General features: G+C 67.3%; 10 non-coding genes across 10 annotated transcripts; all 10 read right to left on the bottom strand.

Annotated features, from left to right (window-relative positions):
* Window positions 1-1,954: 1,954 nt before the first annotated feature.
* On the bottom strand, window positions 1,955-2,073 carry LOC141412483 (5S ribosomal RNA). Its single transcript, XR_012437323.1, has one exon. It is a non-coding gene; the product is annotated as a 5S ribosomal RNA (ribosomal RNA).
* Window positions 2,074-4,234: 2,161 nt separating this feature from the next.
* Window positions 4,235-4,353, bottom strand: LOC141412160 (5S ribosomal RNA). Its single transcript, XR_012436999.1, has one exon. It is a non-coding gene; the product is annotated as a 5S ribosomal RNA (ribosomal RNA).
* A 2,159-nt stretch (window positions 4,354-6,512) lies between these two features.
* Window positions 6,513-6,631, bottom strand: LOC141412411 (5S ribosomal RNA). Its single transcript, XR_012437251.1, has one exon. It is a non-coding gene; the product is annotated as a 5S ribosomal RNA (ribosomal RNA).
* A 2,143-nt stretch (window positions 6,632-8,774) lies between these two features.
* LOC141412159 (5S ribosomal RNA) lies at window positions 8,775-8,893 on the bottom strand. Its single transcript, XR_012436998.1, has one exon. It is a non-coding gene; the product is annotated as a 5S ribosomal RNA (ribosomal RNA).
* Window positions 8,894-11,038: 2,145 nt separating this feature from the next.
* LOC141412482 (5S ribosomal RNA) lies at window positions 11,039-11,157 on the bottom strand. The gene has a single exon (XR_012437322.1). It is a non-coding gene; the product is annotated as a 5S ribosomal RNA (ribosomal RNA).
* Window positions 11,158-13,302: 2,145 nt separating this feature from the next.
* On the bottom strand, window positions 13,303-13,421 carry LOC141412528 (5S ribosomal RNA). The gene has a single exon (XR_012437370.1). It is a non-coding gene; the product is annotated as a 5S ribosomal RNA (ribosomal RNA).
* Window positions 13,422-15,576: 2,155 nt separating this feature from the next.
* LOC141412157 (5S ribosomal RNA) lies at window positions 15,577-15,695 on the bottom strand. The gene has a single exon (XR_012436996.1). It is a non-coding gene; the product is annotated as a 5S ribosomal RNA (ribosomal RNA).
* A 2,143-nt stretch (window positions 15,696-17,838) lies between these two features.
* LOC141412156 (5S ribosomal RNA) lies at window positions 17,839-17,957 on the bottom strand. Its single transcript, XR_012436995.1, has one exon. It is a non-coding gene; the product is annotated as a 5S ribosomal RNA (ribosomal RNA).
* A 2,142-nt stretch (window positions 17,958-20,099) lies between these two features.
* Window positions 20,100-20,218, bottom strand: LOC141412155 (5S ribosomal RNA). Its single transcript, XR_012436994.1, has one exon. It is a non-coding gene; the product is annotated as a 5S ribosomal RNA (ribosomal RNA).
* Window positions 20,219-22,365: 2,147 nt separating this feature from the next.
* LOC141412410 (5S ribosomal RNA) lies at window positions 22,366-22,484 on the bottom strand. Its single transcript, XR_012437250.1, has one exon. It is a non-coding gene; the product is annotated as a 5S ribosomal RNA (ribosomal RNA).
* Window positions 22,485-23,463: the final 979 nt, after the last annotated feature.

Genomic DNA, 23,463 nt, shown 5'->3' with positions numbered 1-23,463 from the left:
CGAGGGTCAAGTTTTCTCGGGGGAAAATTTCTCAGTGCTCTCGGGCGCTTGTTCTTCTGGGAATGTCCACTGCTGTGGCCAAGGCGGGGGACGCACAGCTCGGGCCAGGGCAAGCAGGCGCCCTCCTCCGTCGCCTCCTGGAGCCGTATCCTTGGATGGGTGCGTGGCTCCCAGCGGAGGTCTCGGGGACCCTTCCGGTCCTCTTCGTCCGGAAAGCGCCACTGCCCCTCCAGCCCATCAGGAAAACGGCAGCCGCGCCCTTCGCCGACCCGCTCCGCCCTCCTCCACACTCAGGGCCTGGGGCTGCGGGGCTGAATCGTGAGGCTTTCCAGCCCAGGACTTCACCTCTGGCCCCTTTCACACCCGGGATCTTGGGAAGAAGAAACAAAACCAAACACAGCCAAAGCCATCTCCTCCGACCCGGGGCCCCTAGACATCCCTTCCGATCCCGGGTTCCTGCCGGCCTCCCGGGGCGTTTCTCCCAGGCAGGCCTTCGCGGCCACTACACGGGGCTGAGCACTCGAGTCCTCGGGCGTCACGGGGCCCGCGGCCACGCCAAGCACGCACGACTCCCGGGTCTCGTCTGCTCCTGGGTGCCCTGGGCCTCTTCCCTGTGCCGCTGCTGGGTCTTGTGCCCCTGCTTGGCCTCCTTCAGACCCGGCCCCGTGCTACGCGGCCACGTGCTACAGGATCGTGCCAGCAGAACTGGCCCTGGCTGAGCCCCGTACCCACCCTCCTGCCATCCCTGGCCCTGCTAGCAAATGGCAGAGATCCTCTGGCCTCCGAGCCCAGACAAAAATCCTGATGCAGTTGGCCGAGGGGCCGCAAACCAAGGCTTCGCTTGTTCCCGCTCAGGCCCCAGCCATACCCTCTTGTCCTTTGGCTGCTCGTGTGTGGGGTGGGGGAGAGGAGGGTGCGTCCCCGTGCGTGCGTGCGTGGTCTGGGTGTCTCTGCGTGGTGTGTGTGTGTGTGTGTGTGTGTGTGTGTGTGTGTGTGTGTGAGATGCCGTGCCTGTTGTAGGTGGGGAAGAGCAAGCCCTCACGCACAGAGCCCCATCACACACTGGGGCCGGGCCGAGGGGGTCAATCTGCTCGGCCTGATTGCGTTGGGCATACATTGCAGAAGGTGGGTTTTCCAAGGCGGAGCAGAGGGTCCCGGCACCTGAGGTTGTCCACGGGGAGAATGTCTGTTCCACGGGGGCAAGCGGTCCCTTCCGTCGTGCCCAAGCCCATGTGACCCCGAAGGCCAGGTGGCCCCGGTCCTTGAGCTGACTGAGGAGTGCTTTGAGACCCGGAGGGTGGCACAGGCGACTGGGCGCCAGCGGCGGCCCTCCCTCCCTTTGAGCGGGACCGGGAGCTGCCGCTGGCATCCGGAGCTCTGGCGGCCTGCGCCCTCTGTCCCTGTGACCGCAGGCTCTGCCGTGGGAGGCGGGATCCCACGTAGAGGTCGCGCGCTGGCTGCCCTGTCTTGGGTTGAGCGACGGAGCGCGACGTGGAGCAGCACCCGACTGAGGCTCCCTGCTTCTCTGTCCCCTGGCGTCTTGCCCTGGACCCAGTGCACCACCTTGTGGCGAGCCCAGGTGTGGCGCGTCCCGCTGTGGGGCCCGCTGGGGTGCAGGACCCACTTTCTCATGGCTTCCGCACGTCCCTCCCCGCCCGCCTGGAGGGCAGTGGGGAGCGGTCCCCAACGTGGTTTGGGACCAACCTCGCTGGTGACCCGTGTCGCGGGCGCGCGCCCCAGGAGAGTGTGGGGAGGGGAGAGGATTCGGGGACGTAGCTGTGAGGATTCGGTGTGCGTGGGTCTGGCGGGTGGCCCGGACGGGGTCGGGGTCGTGGTCACGGTGGGTCGTTGTGGTGGTGGTGGTGGTGGTGGTGCTGGGGGTGGTGGTGGTGGTGGGGGGGGTGGTGGCGAAGTCCCCGAAGACAAAAGGAGCAGCGAGGGAGGGAGGAGCAAAAGCCTACAGCACCCGGTACTCCCAGGCGGTCTCCCATCCAAGTACTAACCAGGCCCGACCCTGCTTAGCTTCCGAGATCAGACGAGATCGGGCGCGTTCAGGGTGGTATGGCCGTAGACGCTAGCCGCCGCCTCCGGGAGCCCCAAGAGCCTGCCGAGGGCCCCGGCGTGCGTCTCCACGCTGCTCTCCTGGCAAGGCTGGGAGTCCGGGTGGGGGCTGGCAGCCCGGGGCCAGCGGCCAGAGGCCCCGCACGCCTGCTCGGGCAGCCGGTCTCGCCCAGGTGGCCGCTGGGTGGCTTTCTTCCCGAGGTGTCCTGCTGCCAGGACGAGGGTCAAGTTTTCTCGGGGGAAAATTTCTCAGTGCTCTCGGGCGCTTGTTCTTCTGGGAATGTTCACTGCTGTGGCCAAGGCAGGGGACGCACAGCTCGGGCCAGGGCAAGCAGCCGCCCTCCTCCGTCGCCTCCTGGAGCCGTATCCTTGGGTGGGTGCGTGGCTCCCAGCGGAGGTCTCGGGGACCCTTCCGGTCCTCTTCGTCCGGAAAGCGCCACTGCCCCTCCAGCCCATCAGGAAAACGGCAGCCGCGCCCTTCGCCGACCCGCTCCGCCCTCCTCCACACTCAGGGCCTGGGGCTGCGGGGCTGAATCGTGAGGCTTTCCAGCCCAGGACTTCACCTCTGGCCCCTTTCACACCCGGGATCTTGGGAAGAAGAAACAATACCAAACACAGCCAAAGCCATCTCCTCCGACCCGGGGCCCCTCCACATCCCTTCCGATCCCGGGTTCCTGCCTGCCTCCCGGGGCGTTTCTCCCAGGCAGGCCTTCGCGGCCACTACACGGGGCTGAGCACTCGAGTCCTCGGGCGTCACGGGGCCCGCGGCCACGCCAAGCACGCACGACTCCCGGGTCTCGTCTGCTCCTGGGTGCCCTGGGCCTCTTCCCTGTGCCGCTGCTGTGTCTTGTGCCCCTGCTTGGCCTCCTTCAGACCCGACCCCGTGCTACGCGGCCACGTGCTACAGGATCGTGCCAGCAGAACTGGCCCTGGCTGAGCCCCGTACCCACCCTCCTGCCATCCCTGGCCCTGCTAGCAAATGGCAGAGATCCTCTGGCCTCCGAGCCCAGACAAAAATCCTGATGCAGTTGGCCGAGGGGCCGCAAACCAAGGCTTCGCTTGTTCCCGCTCAGGCCCCAGCCATACCCTCTTGTCCTTCGGCTGCTCGTGTGTGGGGTGGGGGAGAGGAGGGTGCGTCCCCGTGCGTGTGTGCGTGGTCTGGGTGTCTCTGCGTGGTGTGTGTGTGTGTGTTTGTGTGTGTGTGTGTGTGTGTGTGTGTGTTAGATGCCGTGCCTGGTGTAGGTGGGGAAGAGCAAGCCCTCACGCACAGAGCCCCATCACACACTGGGGCCGGGCCGAGGGGGTCAATCTGCTCGGCCTGATTGCGTTGGGCATACATTGCAGAAGGTGGGTTTTCCAAGGCGGAGCAGAGGGTCCCGGCACCTGAGGTTGTCCACGGGGAGAATGTCTGTTCCACGGGGGCAAGCGGTCCCTTCCGTCGTGCCCAAGCCCATGTGACCCCGAAGGCCAGGTGGCCCCGGTCCTTGAGCTGACTGAGGAGTGCTTTGAGACCCGGAGGGTGGCACAGGCGACTGGGCGCCAGCGGCGGCCCTCCCTCCCTTTGAGCGGGACGGGGAGCTGCCGCTGGCATCCGGAGCTCTGGCGGCCTGCGCCCTCTGAACCTGTGACCGCAGGCTCTGCCGTGGGAGGCGGGATCCCACGTAGAGGTCGCGCGCTGGCTGCCCTGTCTTGGGTTGAGCGACGGAGTGCGACGTGGAGCAGCACCCGACTGAGGCTCCCTGCTTCTCTGTCCCCTGGCGTCTTGCCCTGGACCCAGTGCACCACCTTGTGGTGAGCCCAGGTGTGGCGCGTCCCGCTGTGGGGCCCGCTGGGGTGCAGGACCCACTTTCTCATGGCTTCCGCACGTCCCTCCCCGCCCGCCTGGATGGCAGTTGGGGAGCGGTCCCCAACGTGGCCTGGGACCAACCTCGCTGGTGACCCGTGTCGCGGGCGCACGCCCCAGGAGAGTGTGGGGAGGGGAGAGGATTCGGGGACGTAGCTGTGAGGATTCGGTGTGCGTGGGTCTGGCTGGTGGCCCGGACGGGGTCGGGGTCGTGGTCACGGTGGGTCGTTGTGGTGGTGGTGGTGGTGGTGCTGGGGGTGGTGGTGGTGGTGGGGGGGTGGTGGCGAAGTCCCCGAAGACAAAAGGAGCAGCGAGGGAGGGAGGAGCAAAAGCCTACAGCACCCGGTATTCCCAGGCGGTCTCCCATCCAAGTACTAACCAGGCCCGACCCTGCTTAGCTTCCGAGATCAGACGAGATCGGGCGCGTTCAGGGTGGTATGGCCGTAGACGTTAGCCGCCGCCTCCGGGAGCCCCAAGAGCCTGCCGAGGGCCCCGGCGTGCGTCTCCACGCTGCTCTCCTGGCACGGCTGGGAGTCCGGGTGGGGGCTGGCAGCCCGGGGCCAGCGGCCAGAGGCCCCGCGCGCCTGCTCGGGCAGCCGGTCTCGCCCAGGTGGCCGCTGGGTGGCTTTCTTCCCGAGGTGTCCTGCTGCCAGGACGAGGGTCAAGTTTTCTCGGGGGAAAATTTCTCAGTGCCCTCGGGCGCTTGTTCTTCTGGGAATGTCCACTGCTGTGGCCAAGGCGGGTGACGCACAGCTCGGGCCAGGGCAAGCAGCCGCCCTCCTCCGTCGCCTCCTGGAGCCGTATCCTTGGGTGGGTGCGTGGCTCCCAGCGGAGGTCTCGGGGACCCTTCCGGTACTCTTCGTCCGGAAAGCGCCACTGCCCCTCCAGCCCATCAGGAAAACGGCAGCCGCGCCCTTCGCCGACCCGCTCCGCCCTCCTCCACACTCAGGGCCTGGGGCTGCGGGGCTGAATCGTGAGGCTTTCCAGCCCAGGACTTCACCTCTGGCCCCTTTCACACCCGGGATCTTGGGAAGAAGAAACAAAACCAAACACAGCCAAAGCCATCTCCTCCGACCCGCGGCCCCTCCACATCCCTTCCGATCCCGGGTTCCTGCCGGCCTCCCGGGGCGTTTCTCCCAGGCAGGCCTTCGCGGCCACTACACGGGGCTGAGCACTCGAGTCCTCGGGCGTCACGGGGCCCGCGGCCACGCCAAGCACGCACGACTCCCGGGTCTCGTCTGCTCCTGGGTGCCCTGGGCCTCTTCCCTGTGCCGCTGCTGGGTCATGTGCCCCTGCTTGGCCTCCTTCAGACCCGACCCCTTGCTACGCGGCCACGTGCTACAGGATCGTGCCAGCAGAACTGGCCCTGGCTGAGCCCCGTACCCACCCTCCTGCCATCCCTGGCCCTGCTAGCAAATGGCAGAGATCCTCTGGCCTCCGAGCCCAGACAAAAATCCTGATGCAGTTGGCCGAGGGGCCGCAAACCAAGGCTTCGCTTGTTCCCGCTCAGGCCCCAGCCATACCCTCTTGTCCTTCGGCTGCTCGTGTGTGGGGTGGGGGAGAGGAGGGTGCGTCCCCGTGCGTGCGTGCGTGGTCTGGGTGTCTCTGCGTGGTGTGTGTGTGTGTGTGTGCGTGTGTGTGTGTGTGTGTGTTAGATGCCGTGCCTGGTGTAGGTGGGGAAGAGCAAGCCCTCACGCACAGAGCCCCATCACACACTGGGGCCGGGCCGAGGGGGTCAATCTGCTCGGCCTGATTGCGTTGGGCATACATTGCAGAAGGTGGGTTTTCCAAGGCGGAGCAGAGGGTCCCGGCACCTGAGGTTGTCCACGGGGAGAATGTCTGTTCCACGGGGGCAAGCGGTCCCTTCCGTCGTGCCCAAGCCCATGTGACCCCGAAGGCCAGGTGGCCCCGGTCCTTGAGCTGACTGAGGAGTGCTTTGAGACCCGGAGGGTGGCACAGGCGACTGGGCGCCAGCGGCGGCCCTCCCTCCCTTTGAGCGGGACGGGGAGCTGCCGCTGGCATCCGGAGCTCTGGCGGCCTGCGCCCTCTGTCCCTGTGACCGCAGGCTCTGCCGTGGGAGGCGGGATCCCACGTAGAGTTCGCGCGCTGGCTGCCCTGTCTTGGGTTGAGCGACGGAGCGCGACGTGGAGCAGCACCCGACTGAGGCTCCCTGCTTCTCTGTCCCCTGGCGTCTTGCCCTGGACCCAGTGCACCACCTTGTGGCGAGCCCAGGTGTGGCGCGTCCCGCTGTGGGGCCCGCTGGGGTGCAGGACCCACTTTCTCATGGCTTCCGCACGTCCCTCCCCGCCCGCCTGGAGGGCAGTTGGGGAGCGGTCCCCAACGTGGCCTGGGACCAACCTCGCTGGTGACCCGTGTCGCGGGCGCGCGCCCCAGGAGAGTGTGGGGAGGGGAGAGGATTCGGGGACGTAGCTGTGAGGATTCGGTGTGCGTGGGTCTGGCGGGTGGCCCGGACGGGGTCGGGGTCGTGGTCACGGTCGGTCGTTGTGGTGGTGGTGGTGGTGGTGGTGCTGGGGGTGGTGGTGGTGGTGGGGGGGGTGGTGGTGAAGTCCCCGAAGACAAAAGGAGCAGCGAGGGAGGGAGGAGCAAAAGCCTACAGCACCCGGTATTCCCAGGCGGTCCCCCATCCAAGTACTAACCAGGCCCGACCCTGCTTAGCTTCCGAGATCAGACGAGATCGGGCGCGTTCAGGGTGGTATGGCCGTAGACGCTAGCCGCCGCCTCCGGGAGCCCCAAGAGCCTGCCGAGGGCCCCGGCGTGCGTCTCCACGCTGCTCTCCTGGCACGGCTGGGAGTCCGGGTGGGGGCTGGCAGCCCGGGGCCAGCGGCCAGAGGCCCCGCGCGCCTGCTCGGGCAGCCGGTCTCGCCCAGGTGGCCGCTGGGTGGCTTTCTTCCCGAGGTGTCCTGCTGCCAGGACGAGGGTCAAGTTTTCTCGGGGGAAAATTTCTCAGTGCTCTCGGGCGCTTGTTCTTCTGGGAATGTCCACTGCTGTGGCCAAGGCGGGGGACGCACAGCTCGGGCCAGGGCAAGCAGCCGCCCTCCTCCGTCGCCTCCTGGAGCCGTATCCTTGGGTGGGTGCGTGGCTCCCAGCGGAGGTCTCGGGGACCCTTCCGGTCCTCTTCGTCCGGAAAGCGCCACTGCCCCTCCAGCCCATCAGGAAAACGGCAGCCGCGCCCTTCGCCGACCCGCTCCGCCCTCCTCCACACTCAGGGCCTGGGGCTGCGGTGCTGAATCGTGAGGCTTTCCAGCCCAGGACTTCACCTCTGGCCCCTTTCACACCCGGGATCTTGGGAAGAAGAAACAAAACCAAACACAGCCAAAGCCATCTCCTCCGACCCGGGGCCCCTCCACATCCCTTCCGATCCCGGGTTCCTGCCGGCCTCCCGGGGCGTTTCTCCCAGGCAGGCCTTCGCGGCCACTACACGGGGCTGAGCACTCGAGTCCTCGGGCGTCACGGGGCCCGCGGCCACGCCAAGCACGCACGACTCCCGGGTCTCGTCTGCTCCTGGGTGCCCTGGGCCTCTTCCCTGTGCCGCTGCTGGGTCTTGTGCCCCTGCTTGGCCTCCTTCAGACCCGGCCCCGTGCTACGCGGCCACGTGCTACAGGATCGTGCCAGCAGAACTGGCCCTGGCTGAGCCCCGTACCCACCCTCCTGCCATCCCTGGCCCTGCTAGCAAATGGCAGAGATCCTCTGGCCTCCGAGCCCAGACAAAAATCCTGATGCAGTTGGCCGAGGGGCCGCAAACCAAGGCTTCGCTTGTTCCCGCTCAGGCCCCAGCCATACCCTCTTGTCCTTCGGCTGCTCGTGTGTGGGGTGGGGGAGAGGAGGGTGCGTCCCCGTGCGTGCGTGCGTGGTCTGGGTGTCTCTGCGTGGTGTGTGTGTGTGTGTGTGTGTGTGTGTTAGATGCCGTGCCTGGTGTAGGTGGGGAAGAGCAAGCCCTCACGCACAGAGCCCCATCACACACTGGGGCCGGGCCGAGGGGGTCAATCTGCTCGGCCTGATTGCGTTGGGCATACATTGCAGAAGGTGGGTTTTCCAAGGCGGAGCAGAGGGTCCCGGCACCTGAGGTTGTCCACGGGGAGAATGTCTGTTCCACGGGGGCAAGCGGTCCCTTCCGTCGTGCCCAAGCCCATGTGACCCCGAAGGCCAGGTGGCCCCGGTCCTTGAGCTGACTGAGGAGTGCTTTGAGACCCGGAGGGTGGCACAGGCGACTGGGCGCCAGCGGCGGCCCTCCCTCCCTTTGAGCGGGACGGGGAGCTGCCGCTGGCATCCGGAGCTCTGGCGGCCTGCGCCCTCTGTCCCTGTGACCGCAGGCTCTGCCGTGGGAGGCGGGATCCCACGTAGAGGTCGCGCGCTGGCTGCCCTGTCTTGGGTTGAGCGACGGAGCGCGACGTGGAGCAGCACCCGACTGAGGCTCCCTGCTTCTCTGTCCCCTGGCGTCTTGCCCTGGACCCAGTGCACCACCTTGTGGCGAGCCCAGGTGTGGCGCGTCCCGCTGTGGGGCCCGCTGGGGTGCAGGACCCACTTTCTCATGGCTTCCGCACGTCCCTCCCCGCCCGCCTGGAGGGCAGTTGGGGAGCGGTCCCCAACGTGTCCTGGGACCAACCTCGCTGGTGACCCGTGTCGTGGGCGCACGCCCCAGGAGAGTGTGGGGAGGGGAGAGGATTCGGGGACGTAGCTGTGAGGATTCGGTGTGCGTGAGTCTGGCGGGTGGCCCGGATGGGGTCGGGGTCGTGGTCACGGTGGGTCGTTGTGGTGGTGGTGGTGGTGGTGCTGGGGGTGGTGGTGGTGGTGGGGGGGTGGTGGCGAAGTCCCCGAAGACAAAAGGAGCAGCGAGGGAGGGAGGAGCAAAAGCCTACAGCACCCGGTATTCCCAGGCGGTCTCCCATCCAAGTACTAACCAGGCCCGACCCTGCTTAGCTTCCGAGATCAGACGAGATCGGGCGCGTTCAGGGTGGTATGGCCGTAGACGTTAGCCGCCGCCTGCGGGAGCCCCAAGAGCCTGCCGAGGGCCCCGGCGTGCGTCTCCACGCTGCTCTCCTGGCACGGCTGGGAGTCCGGGTGGGGGCTGGCAGCCCGGGGCCAGCGGCCAGAGGCCCCGCGCGCCTGCTCGGGCAGCCGGTCTCGCCCAGGTGGCCGCTGGGTGGCTTTCTTCCCGAGGTGTCCTGCTGCCAGGACGAGGGTCAAGTTTTCTCGGGGGAAAATTTCTCAGTGCTCTCGGGCGCTTGTTCTTCTGGGAATGTCCACTGCTGTGGCCAAGGCGGGGGACGCACAGCTCGGGCCAGGGCAAGAAGGCACCCTCCTCCGTCGCCTCCTGGAGCCGTATCCTTGGATGGGTGCATGGCTCCCAGCGGAGGTCTCGGGGACCCTTCCGGTCCTCTTCGTCCGGAAAGCGCCACTGCCCCTCCAGCCCATCAGGAAAACGGCAGCCGCGCCCTTCGCCGACCCGCTCCGCCCTCCTCCACACTCAGGGCCTGGGGCTGCGGGGCTGAATCGTGAGGCTTTCCAGCCCAGGACTTCACCTCTGGCCCCTTTCACACCCGGGATCTTGGGAAGAAGAAACAAAACCAAACACAGCCAAAGCCATCTCCTCCGACCCGGGGCCCCTCCACATCCCTTCCGATCCCGGGTTCTTGCCGGCCTCCCGGGGCGTTTCTCCCAGGCAGGCCTTCGCGGCCACTACACGGGGCTGAGCACTCGAGTCCTCGGGCGTCACGGGGCCCGCGGCCACGCCAAGCACGCACGACTCCCGGGTCTCGTCTGCTCCTGGGTGCCCTGGGCCTCTTCCCTGTGCCGCTGCTGGGTCTTGTGCCCCTGCTTGGCCTCCTTCAGACCCGGCCCCGTGCTACGCGGCCACGTGCTACAGGATCGTGCCAGCAGAACTGGCCCTGGCTGAGCCCCGTACCCACCCTCCTGCCATCCCTGGCCCTGCTAGCAAATGGCAGAGATCCTCTGGCCTCCGAGCCCAGACAAAAATCCTGATGCAGTTGGCCGAGGGGCCGCAAACCAAGGCTTCGCTTGTTCCCGCTCAGGCCCCAGCCATACCCTCTTGTCCTTCGGCTGCTCGTGTGTGGGGTGGGGGAGAGGAGGGTGCGTCCCTGTGCGTGCGTGCGTGGTCTGGGTGTCTCTGCGTGGTGTGTGTGTGTGTGTGTGTGTGTGTTAGATGCCGTGCCTGGTGTAGGTGGGGAAGAGCAAGCCCTCACGCACAGAGCCCCATCACACACTGGGGCCGGGCCGAGGGGGTCAATCTGCTCGGCCTGATTGCGTTGGGCATACATTGCAGAAGGTGGGTTTTCCAAGGCGGAGCAGAGGGTCCCGGCACCTGAGGTTGTCCACGGGGAGAATGTCTGTTCCACGGGGGCAAGCGGTCCCTTCCGTCGTGCCCAAGCCCATGTGACCCCGAAGGCCAGGTGGCCCCGGTCCTTGAGCTGACTGAGGAGTGCTTTGAGACCCGGAGGGTGGCACAGGCGACTGGGCGCCAGCGGCGGCCCTCCCTCCCTTTGAGCGGGACGGGGAGCTGCCGCTGGCATCCGGAGCTCTGGCGGCCTGCGCCATCTGTCCCTGTGACCACAGGCTCTGACGTGGGAGGCGGGATCCCACGTAGAGGTCGCGCGCTGGCTGCCCTGTCTTGGGTTGAGCGACGGAGCGCGACGTGGAGCAGCACCCGACTGAGGCTCCCTGCTTCTCTGTCCCCTGGCGTCTTGCCCTGGACCCAGTGCACCACCTTGTGGCGAGCCCAGGTGTGGCGCGTCCCGCTGTGGGGTCCGCTGGGGTGCAGGACCCACTTTCTCATGGCTTCCGCACGTCCCTCTCCGCCCGCCTGGAGGGCAGTTGGGGAGCGGTCCCCAACGTGGCCTGGGACCAACCTCGCTGGTGACCCGTGTCGCGGGCGCGCGCCCCAGGAGAGTGTGGGGAGGGGAGAGGATTCGGGGACGTAGCTGTGAGGATTCGGTGTGCGTGGGTCTGGCGGGTGGCCCGGACGGGGTCGGGGTCGTGGTCACGGTGGGTCGTTGTGGTGGTGGTGGTGGTGGTGGTGCTGGGGGTGGTGGTGGTGGTGGGGGGGGTGGTGGCGAAGTCCCCGAAGACAAAAGGAGCAGCGAGGGAGGGAGGAGCAAAAGCCTACAGCACCCGGTACTCCCAGGCGGTCTCCCATCCAAGTACTAACCAGGCCCGACCCTGCTTAGCTTCCGAGATCAGACGAGATCGGGCGCGTTCAGGGTGGTATGGCCGTAGACGCTAGCCGCCGCCTCCGGGAGCCCCAAGAGCCTGCCGAGGGCCCCGGCGTGCGTCTCCACGCTGCTCTCCTGGCACGGCTGGGAGTCCGGGTGGGGGCTGGCAGCCCGGGGCCAGCGGCCAGAGGCCCCGCGTGCCTGCTCGGGCAGCCGGTCTCGCCCAGGTGGCCGCTGGGTGGCTTTCTTCCCGAGGTGTCCTGATGCCAGGACGAGGGTCAAGTTTTCTCGGGGGAAAATTTCTCAGTGCTCTCGGGCGCTTGTTCTTCTGGGAATGTCCACTGCTGTGGCCAAGGTGGGGGACGCACAGCTCGGGCCAGGTCAAGCAGCCGCCCTCCTCCGTCGCCTCCTGGAGCCGTATCCTTGGGTGGGTGCGTGGCTCCCAGCGGAGGTCTCGGGGACCCTTCCGGTCCTCTTCGTCCGGAAAGCGCCACTGCCCCTCCAGCCCATCAGGAAAACGGCAGCCGCGCCCTTCGCCGACCCGCTCCGCCCTCCTCCACACTCAGGGCCTGGGGCTGCGGGGCTGAATCGTGAGGCTTTCCAGCCCAGGACTTCACCTCTGGCCCCTTTCACACCCGGGATCTTGGGAAGAAGAAACAAAACCAAACACAGCCAAAGCCATCTCCTCCGACCCGGGGCCCCTCCACATCCCTTCCGATCCCGGGTTCCTGCCGGCCTCCCGGGGCGTTTCTCCCAGGCAGGCCTTCGCGGCCACTACACGGGGCTGAGCACTCGAGTCCTCGGGCGTCACGGGGCCCGCGGCCACGCCAAGCACGCACGACTCCCGGGTCTCGTCTGCTCCTGGGTGCCCTGGGCCTCTTCCCTGTGCCGCTGCTGGGTCTTGTGCCCCTGCTTGGCCTCCTTCAGACCCAGCCCCGTGCTACGTGGCCACGTGCTACAGGATCGTGCCAGCAGAACTGGCCCTGGCTGAGCCCCGTACCCACCCTCCTGCCATCCCTGGCCCTGCTAGCAAATGGCAGAGATCCTCTGGCCTCCGAGCCCAGACAAAAATCCTGATGCAGTTGGCCGAGGGGCCGCAAACCAAGGCTTCGCTTGTTCCGGCTCAGGCCCCAGCCATACCCTCTTGTCCTTCGGCTGCTCGTGTGTGGGGTGGGGGAGAGGAGGGTGCATCCCCGTGCGTGCGTGCGTGGTCTGGGTGTCTCTGCCTGGTGTGTGTGTGTGTGTGTGTGTGTGTTAGATGCCGTGCCTGGTGTAGGTGGGGAAGAGCAAGCCCTCACGCACAGAGCCCCATCACACACTGGGGCCGGGCCGAGGGGGTCAGTCTGCTCGGCCTGATTGCGTTGGGCATACATTGCAGAAGTTGGGTTTTCCAAGGCGGAGCAGAGGGTCCCGGCACCTGAGGTTGTCCACGGGGAGAATGTCTGTTCCACGGGGGCAAGCGGTCCCTTCCGTCGTGCCCAAGCCCATGTGACCCCGAAGGCCAGGTGGCCCCGGTCCTTGAGCTGACTGAGGAGTGCTTTGAGACCCGGAGGGTGGCACAGGCGACTGGGCGCCAGCGGGGGCCCTCCCTCCCTTTGAGCGGGACGGGGAGCTGCCGCTGGCATCCGGAGCTCTGGCGGCCTGCGCCCTCTGTCCCTGTGACCGCAGGCTCTGCCGTGGGAGGCGGGATCCCACGTAGAGGTCGCGCGCTGGCTGCCCTGTCTTGGGTTGAGCGACGGAGCGCGACGTGGAGCAGCACCCGACTGAGGCTCCCTGCTTCTCTGTCCCCTGGCGTCTTGCCCTGGACCCAGTGCACCACCTTGTGGCGAGCCCAGGTGTGGCGCGTCCCGCTGTGGGGCCCGCTGGGGTGCAGGACCCACTTTCTCATGGCTTCCGCACGTCCCTCCCCGCCCGCCTGGAGGGCAGTTGGGGAGCGGTCCCCAACGTGGCCTGGGACCAACCTCGCTGGTGACCCGTGTCGTGGGCGCGCGCCCCAGGAGAGTGTGGGGAGGGGAGAGGATTCGGGGACGTAGCTGTGAGGATTCGGTGTGCGTGGGTCTGGCGGGTGGCCCGGACGGGGTCGGGGTCGTGGTCACGGTGGGTCGTTGTGGTGGTGGTGGTGGTGGTGGTGCTGGGGGTGGTGGTGGTGGTGGGGGGGGTGGTGGCGAAGTCCCCGAAGACAAAAGGAGCAGCGAGGGAGGGAGGAGCAAAAGCCTACAGCACCCGGTATTCCCAGGCGGTCCCCCATCCAAGTACTAACCAGGCCCGACCCTGCTTAGCTTCCGAGATCAGACGAGATCGGGCGCGTTCAGGGTGGTATGGCCATAGACGCTAGCCGCCGCCTCCGGGAGCCCCAAGAGCCTGCCGAGGGCCCCGGCGTGCGTCTCCACGCTGCTCTCCTGGCACGGCTGGGAGTCCGGGTGGGGGCTGGCAGCCCGGGGCCAGCGGCCAGAGGCCCCGCGCGCCTGCTCGGGCAGCCGGTCTCGCCCAGGTGGCCGCTGGGTGGCTTTCTTCCCGAGGTGTCCTGCTGCCAGGACGAGGGTCAAGTTTTCTCGGGGGAAAATTTCTCAGTGCTCTCGGGCGCTTGTTCTTCTGGGAATGTCCACTGCTGTGGCCAAGGCGGGGGACGCACAGCTCTGGCCAGGGCAAGCAGCCGCCCTCCTCCGTCGCCTCCTGGAGCCGTATCCTGGGGTGGGTGCGTGGCTCCCAGCGGAGGTCTCGGGGACCCTTCCGGTCCTCTTCGTCCGGAAAGCGCCACTGCCCCTCCAGCCCATCAGGAAAACGGCAGCCGCGCCCTTCGCCGACCCGCTCCGCCCTCCTCCACACTCAGGGCCTGGGGCTGCGGGGCTGAATCGTGAGGCTTTCCAGCCCAGGACTTCACCTCTGGCCCCTTTCACACCCGGGATCTTGGGAAGAAGAAACAAAACCAAACACAGCCAAAGCCATCTCCTCCGACCCGGGGCCCCTCCACATCCCTTCCGATCCCGGGTTCCTGCTGGCCTCCCGGGGCGTTTCTCCCAGGCAGGCCTTCGTGGCCACTACACGGGGCTGAGCACTCGAGTCCTCGGGCGTCACGGGGCCCGCGGCCACGCCAAGCACGCACGACTCCCGGGTCTCTTCTGCTCCTGGGTGCCCTGGGCCTCTTCCCTGTGCCGCTGCTGGGTCTTGTGCCCCTGCTTGGCCTCCTTCAGACCCGACCCCGTGCTACGCGGCCACGTGCTACAGGATCGTGCCAGCAGAACTGGCCCTGGCTGAGCCCCGTACCCACCCTCCTGCCATCCCTGGCCCTGCTAGCAAATGGCAGAGATCCTCTGGCCTCCGAGCCCAGACAAAAATCCTGATGCAGTTGGCCGAGGGGCCGCAAACCAAGGCTTCGCTTGTTCCCGCTCAGGCCCCAGCCATACCCTCTTGTCCTTCGGCTGCTCGTGTGTGGGGTGGGGGAGAGGAGGGTGCGTCCCCGTGCGTGCGTGCGTGGTCTGGGTGTCTCTGCGTGGTGTGTGTGTGTGTGTGTGCGTGTGTGTGTGTGTGTGTGTTAGATGCCGTGCCTGGTGTAGGTGGGGAAGAGCAAGCCCTCACGCACAGAGCCCCATCACACACTGGGGCCGGGCCGAGGGGGTCAATCTGCTCGGCCTGATTGCGTTGGGCATACATTGCAGAAGGTGGGTTTTCCAAGGCGGAGCAGAGGGTCCCGGCACCTGAGGTTGTCCACGGGGAGAATGTCTGTTCCACGGGGGCAAGCGGTCCCTTCCGTCGTGCCCAAGCCCATGTGACCCCGAAGGCCAGGTGGCCCCGGTCCTTGAGCTGACTGAGGAGTGCTTTGAGACCCGGAGGGTGGCACAGGCGACTGGGCGCCAGCGGCGGGCCTCCCTCCCTTTGAGCGGGACGGGGAGCTGCCGCTGGCATCCGTAGCTCTGGTGGCCTGCGCCCTCTGTCCCTGTGACCGCAGGCTCTGCCGTGGGAGGCGGGATCCCACGTAGAGGTCGCGCGCTGGCTGCCCTGTCTTGGGTTGAGCGACGGAGCGCGACGTGGAGCAGCACCCGACTGAGGCTCCCTGCTTCTCTGTCCCCTGGCGTCTTGCCCTGGACCCAGTGCACCACCTTGTGGCGAGCCCAGGTGTGGCGCGTCCCGCTGTGGGGCCCGCTGTGGTGCAGGACCCACTTTCTCATGGCTTCCGCACGTCCCTCCCCGCCCGCCTGGAGGGCAGTTGTGGAGCGGTCCCCAACGTGGCCTGGGACCAACCTCGCTGGTGACCCGTGTCGTGGGCGCGCGCCCCAGGAGAGTGTGGGGAGGGGAGAGGATTCGGGGACGTAGCTGTGAGGATTCGGTGTGCGTGGGTCTGGCGGGTGGCCCGGTCGGGGTCGGGGTCGTGGTCACGGTGGGTCGTTGTGGTGGTGGTGGTGGTGGTGCTGGGGGTGGTGGTGGTGGTGGGGGGGTGGTGGCGAAGTCCCCGAAGACAAAAGGAGCAGCGAGGGAGGGAGGAGCAAAAGCCTACAGCACCCGGTATTCCCAGGCGGTCTCCCATCCAAGTACTAACCAGGCCCGACCCTGCTTAGCTTCCGAGATCAGACGAGATCGGGCGCGTTCAGGGTGGTATGGCCGTAGACGTTAGCCGCCGCCTCCGGGAGCCCCAAGAGCCTGCCGAGGGCCCCGGCGTGCGTCTCCACGCTGCTCTCCTGGCACGGCTGGGAGTCCGGGTGGGGGCTGGCAGCCCGGGGCCAGCGGCCAGAGGCCCCGCGCGCCTGCTCGTGCAGCCGGTCTTGCCCAGGTGGCCGCTGGGTGGCTTTCTTCCCGAGGTGTCCTGCTGCCAGGACGAGGGTCAAGTTTTCTCGGGGGAAAATTTCTCAGTGCTCTCGGGCGCTTGTTCTTCTGGGAATGTCCACTGCTGTGGCCAAGGCGGGGGACGCACAGCTCGGGCCATGGCAAGCAGGCGCCCTCCTCCGTTGCCTCCTGGAGCCGTATCCTTGGATGGGTGCGTGGCTCCCAGCGGAGGTCTCGGGGACCCTTCCGGTCCTCTTCGTCCGGAAAGCGCCACTGCCCCTCCAGCCCATCAGGAAAACGGCAGCCGCGCCCTTTGCCGACCCGCTCCGCCCTCCTCCACACTCAGGGCCTGGGGCTGCGGGGCTGAATCGTGAGGCTTTCCAGCCCAGGACTTCACCTCTGGCCCCTTTCACACCCGGGATCTTGGGAAGAAGAAACAAAACCAAACACAGCCAAAGCCATCTCCTCCGACCCGGGGCCCCTCCACATCCCTTCCGATCCCGGGTTCCTGCCGGCCTCCCGGGGCGTTTCTCCCAGGCAGGCCTTCGCGGCCACTACACGGGGCTGAGCACTCGAGTCCTCGGGCGTCACGGGGCCCGCGGCCACGCCAAGCACGCACGACTCCCTTGTCTCGTCTGCTCCTGGGTGCCCTGGGCCTCTTCCCTGTGCCGCTGCTGGGTCTTGTGCCCCTGCTTGGCCTCCTTCAGACCCGGCCCCGTGCTACGCGGCCACGTGCTACAGGATCGTGCCAGCAGAACTGGCCCTGGCTGAGCCCCGTACCCACCCTCCTGCCATCCCTGGCCCTGCTAGCAAATGGCAGAGATCCTCTGGCCTCCGAGCCCAGACAAAAATCCTGATGCAGTTGGCCGAGGGGCCGCAAACCAAGGCTTCGCTTGTTCCCGCTCAGGCCCCAGCCATACCCTCTTGTCCTTCGGCTGCTCGTGTGTGGGGTGGGGGAGAGGAGGGTGCGTCCCCGTGCGTGCGTGCGTGGTCTGGGTGTCTCTGCGTGGTGTGTGTGTGTGTGTGTGTGTGTGTGTTAGATGCCGTGCCTGGTGTAGGTGGGGAAGAGCAAGCCCTCACGCACAGAGCCCCATCACACACTGGGGCCGGGCCGAGGGGGTCAATCTGCTCGGCCTGATTGCGTTGGGCATACATTGCAGAAGGTGGGTTTTCCAAGGCGGAGCAGAGGGTCCCGGCACCTGAGGTTGTCCACGGGGAGAATGTCTGTTCCACGGGGGCAAGCGGTCCCTTCCGTCGTGCCCAAGCCCATGTGACCCCGAAGGCCAGGTGGCCCCGGTCCTTGAGCTGACTGAGGAGTGCTTTGAGACCCGGAGGGTGGCACAGGCGACTGGGCGCCAGCGGCGGCCCTCCCTCCCTTTGAGCGGGACGGGGAGCTGCCGCTGGCATCCGGAGCTCTGGCGGCCTGCGCCCTCTGTCCCTGTGACCGCAGGCTCTGCCGTGGGAGGCGGGATCCCACGTAGAGGTCGCGCGCTGGCTGCCCTGTCTTGGGTTGAGCGACGGAGCGCGACGTGGAGCAGCACCCGACTGAGGCTCCCTGCTTCTCTGTCCCCTGGCGTCTTGCCCTGGACCCAGTGCACCACCTTGTGGCGAGCCCAGGTGTGGCGCGTCCCGCTGTGGGGCCCGCTGGGGTGCAGGACCCACTTTCTCATGGCTTCCGCACGTCCCTCCCCGCCCGCCTGGAGGGCAGTTGGGGAGCGGTCCCCAACGTGTCCTGGGACCAACCTCGCTGGTGACCCGTGTCGTGGGCGCACGCCCCAGGAGAGTGTGGGGAGGGGAGAGGATTCGGGGACGTAGCTGTGAGGATTCGGTGTGCGTGAGTCTGGCGGGTGGCCCGGACGGGGTCGGGGTCGTGGTCACGGTGGGTCGTTGTGGTGGTGGTGGTGGTGGTGCTGGGGGTGGTGGTGGTGGTGGGGGGGTGGTGGCGAAGTCCCCGAAGACAAAAGGAGCAGCGAGGGAGGGAGGAGCAAAAGCCTACAGCACCCGGTATTCCCAGGCGGTCTCCCATCCAAGTACTAACCAGGCCCGACCCTGCTTAGCTTCCGAGATCAGACGAGATCGGGCGCGTTCAGGGTGGTATGGCCGTAGACGTTAGCCGCCGCCTCCGGGAGCCCCAAGAGCCTGCCGAGGGCCCCAGCGTGCGTCTCCACGCTGCTCTCCTGGCACGGCTGGGAGTCCGGGTGGGGGCTGGCAGCCCGGGGCCAGCGGCCAGAGGCCCCGCGCGCCTGCTCGTGCAGCCGGTCTCGCCCAGGTGGCCGCTGGGTGGCTTTCTTCCCGAGGTGTCCTGCTGCCAGGACGAGGGTCAAGTTTTCTCGGGGGAAAATTTCTCAGTGCTCTCGGGCGCTTGTTCTTCTGGGAATGTCCACTGCTGTGGCCAAGGTGGGGGACGCACAGCTCGGGCCAGGGCAAGCAGCCGCCCTCCTCCGTCGCCTCCTGGAGCCGTATCCTTGGGTGGGTGCGTGGCTCCCAGCGGAGGTCTCGGGGACCCTTCCGGTCCTCTTCGTCCGGAAAGCGCCACTGCCCCTCCAGCCCATCAGGAAAACGGCAGCCGCGCCCTTCGCCGACCCGCTCCGCCCTCCTCCACACTCAGGGCCTGGGGCTGCGGGGCTGAATCGTGAGGCTTTCCAGCCCAGGACTTCACCTCTGGCCCCTTTCACACCCGGGATCTTGGGAAGAAGAAACAAAACCAAACACAGCCAAAGCCATCTCCTCCGACCCGGGGCCCCTCCACATCCCTTCCGATCCCGGGTTCCTGCCGGCCTCCCGGGGCGTTTCTCCCAGGCAGGCCTTCGCGGCCACTACACGGGGCTGAGCACTCGAGTCCTCGGGCGTCACGGGGCCCGCGGCCACGCCAAGCACGCACGACTCCCGGGTCTCGTCTGCTCCTGGGTGCCCTGGGCCTCTTCCCTGTGCCGCTGCTGGGTCTTGTGCCCCTGCTTGGCCTCCTTCAGACCCGGCCCCGTGCTACGCGGCCACGTGCTACAGGATCGTGCCAGCAGAACTGGCCCTGGCTGAGCCCCGTACCCACCCTCCTGCCATCCCTGGCCCTGCTAGCAAATGGCAGAGATCCTCTGGCCTCCGAGCCCAGACAAAAATCCTGATGCAGTTGGCCGAGGGGCCGCAAACCAAGGCTTCGCTTGTTCCCGCTCAGGCCCCAGCCATACCCTCTTGTCCTTCGGCTGCTCGTGTGTGGGGTGGGGGAGAGGAGGGTGCGTCCCCGTGCGTGCGTGCGTGGTCTGGGTGTCTCTGCGTGGTGTGTGTGTGTGTGTGTGTGTGTGTGTTAGATGCCGTGCCTGGTGTAGGTGGGGAAGAGCAAGCCCTCACGCACAGAGCCCCATCACACACTGGGGCCGGGCCGAGGGGGTCAATCTGCTCGGCCTGATTGCGTTGGGCATACATTGCAGAAGGTGGGTTTTCCAAGGCGGAGCAGAGGGTCCCGGCACCTGAGGTTGTCCACGGGGAGAATGTCTGTTCCACGGGGGCAAGCGGTCCCTTCCGTCGTGCCCAAGCCCATGTGACCCCGAAGGCCAGGTGGCCCCGGTCCTTGAGCTGACTGAGGAGTGCTTTGAGACCCGGAGGGTGGCACAGGCGACTGGGCGCCAGCGGCGGCCCTCCCTCCCTTTGAGCGGGACGGGGAGCTGCCGCTGGCATCCGGAGCTCTGGCGGCCTGCGCCCTCTGTCCCTGTGACCGCAGGCTCTGCCGTGGGAGGCGGGATCCCACGTAGAGGTCGCGCGCTGGCTGCCCTGTCTTGGGTTGAGCGACGGAGCGCGACGTGGAGCAGCACCCGACTGAGGCTCCCTGCTTCTCTGTCCCCTGGCGTCTTGCCCTGGACCCAGTGCACCACCTTGTGGCGAGCCCAGGTGTGGCGCGTCCCGCTGTGGGGCCCGCTGGGGTGCAGGACCCACTTTCTCATGGCTTCCGCACGTCCCTCCCCGCCCGCCTGGAGGGCAGTTGGGGAGCGGTCCCCAACGTGTCCTGGGACCAACCTCGCTGGTGACCCGTGTCGTGGGCGCACGCCCCAGGAGAGTGTGGGGAGGGGAGAGGATTCGGGGACGTAGCTGTGAGGATTCGGTGTGCGTGAGTCTGGCGGGTGGCCCGGATGGGGTCGGGGTCGTGGTCACGGTGGGTCGTTGTGGTGGTGGTGGTGGTGGTGTTGGGGTGGTGGTGGTGGTGGGGGGGTGGTGGCGAAGTCCCCGAAGACAAAAGGAGCAGCGAGGGAGGGAGGAGCAAAAGCCTACAGCACCCGGTATTCCCAGGCGGTCTCCCATCCAAGTACTAACCAGGCCCGACCCTGCTTAGCTTCCGAGATCAGACGAGATCGGGCGCGTTCAGGGTGGTATGGCCGTAGACGTTAGCCGCCGCCTGCGGGAGCCCCAAGAGCCTGCCGAGGGCCCCGGCGTGCGTCTCCACGCTGCTCTCCTGGCACGGCTGGGAGTCCGGGTGGGGGCTGGCAGCCCGGGGCCAGCGGCCAGAGGCCCCGCGCGCCTGCTCGGGCAGCCGGTCTCGCCCAGGTGGCCGCTGGGTGGCTTTCTTCCCGAGGTGTCCTGCTGCCAGGACGAGGGTCAAGTTTTCTCGGGGGAAAATTTCTCAGTGCTCTCGGGCGCTTGTTCTTCTGGGAATGTCCACTGCTGTGGCCAAGGCGGGGGACGCACAGCTCAGGCCAGGGCAAGAAGGCACCCTCCTCCGTCGCCTCCTGGAGCCGTATCCTTGGATGGGTGCGTGGCTCCCAGCGGAGGTCTCGGGGACCCTTCCGGTCCTCTTCGTCCGGAAAGCGCCACTGCCCCTCCAGCCCATCAGGAAAACGGCAGCCGCGCCCTTCGCCGACCCGCTCCGCCCTCCTCCACACTCAGGGCCTGGGGCTGCGGGGCTGAATCGTGAGGCTTTCCAGCCCAGGACTTCACCTCTGGCCCTTTTCACACCCGGGATCTTGGGAAGAAGAAACAAAACCAAACACAGCCAAAGCCATCTCCTCCGACCCGGGGCCCCTCCACATCCCTTCCGATCCCGGGTTCCTGCCGGCCTCCCGGGGAGTTTCTCCCAGGCAGGCCTTCGCGGCCACTACACGGGGCTGAGCACTCGAGTCCTCGGGCGTCACGGGGCCCGCGGCCACGCCAAGCACGCACGACTCCCGGGTCTCGTCTGCTCCTGGGTGCCCTGGGCCTCTTCCCTGTGCTGCTGCTGGGTCTTGTGCCCCTGCTTGGCCTCCTTCAGACCCGGCCCCGTGCTACGCGGCCACGTGCTACAGGATCGTGCCAGCAGAACTGGCCCTGGCTGAGCCCCGTACCCACCCTCCTGCCATCCCTGGCCCTGCTAGCAAATGGCAGAGATCCTCTGGCCTCCGAGCCCAGACAAAAATCCTGATGCAGTTGGCCGAGGGGCCGCAAACCAAGGCTTCGCTTGTTCCCGCTCAGGCCCCAGCCATACCCTCTTGTCCTTCGGCTGCTCGTGTGTGGGGTGGGGGAGAGGAGGGTGCGTCACCGTGCGTGCGTGCGTGGTCTGGGTGTCTCTGCGTGGTGTGTGTGTGTGTGTGTGTGTGTGTGTTAGATGCCGTGCCTGGTGTAGGTGGGGAAGAGCAAGCCCTCACGCACAGAGCCCCATCACACACTGGGGCTGGGCCGAGGGGGTCAATCTGCTCGGCCTGATTGCGTTGGGCATACATTGCAGAAGGTGGGTTTTCCAAGGCGGAGCAGAGGGTCCCGGCACCTGAGGTTGTCCACGGGGAGAATGTCTGTTCCACGGGGGCAATCGGTCCCTTCCGTCGTGCCCAAGCCCATGTGACCCCGAAGGCCAGGTGGCCCCGGTCCTTGAGCTGACTGAGGAGTGCTTTGAGACCCGGAGGGTGGCACAGGCGACTGGGCGCCAGCGGCGGCCCTCCCTCCCTTTGAGCGGGACTGGGAGCTGCCGCTGGCATCCGGAGCTCTGGCGGCCTGCGCCCTCTGTCCCTGTGACTGCAGGCTCTGCCGTGGGAGGCGGGATCCCACGTAGAGGTCGCGCGCTGGCTGCCCTGTCTTGGGTTGAGCAACGGAGCGCGACGTGGAGCAGCACCCGACTGAGGCTCCCTGCTTCTCTGTCCCCTGGCGTCTTGCCCTGGACCCAGTGCACCACCTTGTGGCGAGCCCAGGTGTGGCGCGTCCCGCTGTGGGGCCCGCTGGGGTGCAGGACCCACTTTCTCATGGCTTCCGCACGTCCCTCCCCGCCCGCCTGGAGGGCAGTTGGGGAGCGGTCCCCAACGTGGCCTGGGACCAACCTCGCTGGTGACCCGTGTCGCGGGCGCACGCCCCAGGAGAGTGTGGGGAGGGGAGAGGATTCGGGGACGTAGCTGTGAGGATTCGGTGTGCGTGGGTCTGGCGGGTGGCCCGGACGGGGTCGGGGTCGTGGTCACGGTGGGTCGTTGTGGTGGTGGTGGTGGTGGTGGTGCTGGGGGTGGTGGTGGTGGTCGGGGGGGTGGTGGCGAAGTCCCCGAAGACAAAAGGAGCAGCGAGGGAGGGAGGAGCAAAAGCCTACAGCACCCGGTATTCCCAGGCGGTCCCCCATCCAAGTACTAACCAGGCCCGACCCTGCTTAGCTTCCGAGATCAGACGAGATCGGGCGCGTTCAGGGTGGTATGGCCGTAGACGCTAGCCGCCGCCTCCGGGAGCCCCAAGAGCCTGCCGAGGGCCCCGGCGTGCGTCTCCACGCTGCTCTCCTGGCACGGCTGGGAGTCCGGGTGGGGGCTGGCAGCCCGGGGCCAGCGGCCAGAGGCCCCGCGTGCCTGCTCGGGCAGCCGGTCTCGCCCAGGTGGCCGCTGGGTGGCTTTCTTCCCGAGGTGTCCTGATGCCAGGACGAGGGTCAAGTTTTCTCGGGGGAAAATTTCTCAGTGCTCTCGGGCGCTTGTTCTTCTGGGAATGTCCACTGCTGTGGCCAAGGTGGGGGACGCACAGCTCGGGCCAGGGCAAGCAGCCGCCCTCCTCCGTCGCCTCCTGGAGCCGTATCCTTGGGTGGGTGCGTGGCTCCCAGCGGAGGTCTCGGGGACCCTTCCGGTCCTCTTCGTCCGGAAAGCGCCACTGCCCCTCCAGCCCATCAGGAAAACGGCAGCCGCGCCCTTCGCCGACCCGCTCCGCCCTCCTCCACACTCAGGGCCTGGGGCTGCGGGGCTGAATCGTGAGGCTTTCCAGCCCAGGACTTCACCTCTGGCCCCTTTCACACCCGGGATCTTGGGAAGAAGAAACAAAACCAAACACAGCCAAAGCCATCTCCTCCGACCCGGGGCCCCTCCACATCCCTTCCGATCCCGGGTTCCTGCCGGCCTCCCGGGGCGTTTCTCCCAGGCAGGCCTTCGCGGCCACTACACGGGGCTGAGCACTCGAGTCCTCGGGCGTCACGGGGCCCGCGGCCACGCCAAGCACGCACGACTCCCGGGTCTCGTCTGCTCCTGGGTGCCCTGGGCCTCTTCCCTGTGCCGCTGCTGGGTCTTGTGCCCCTGCTTGGCCTCCTTCAGACCCAGCCCCGTGCTACGTGGCCACGTGCTACAGGATCGTGCCAGCAGAACTGGCCCTGGCTGAGCCCCGTACCCACCCTCCTGCCATCCCTGGCCCTGCTAGCAAATGGCAGAGATC

This window comes from Castor canadensis, chromosome 10, assembly GCF_047511655.1.
Source record: "Castor canadensis chromosome 10, mCasCan1.hap1v2, whole genome shotgun sequence".
NCBI classification, from domain to species: Eukaryota; Metazoa; Chordata; class Mammalia; order Rodentia; family Castoridae; genus Castor; species Castor canadensis.
Note: the sequence above shows the minus strand (reverse complement) of the source record. Positions and strands in the feature narration are given on the sequence as shown.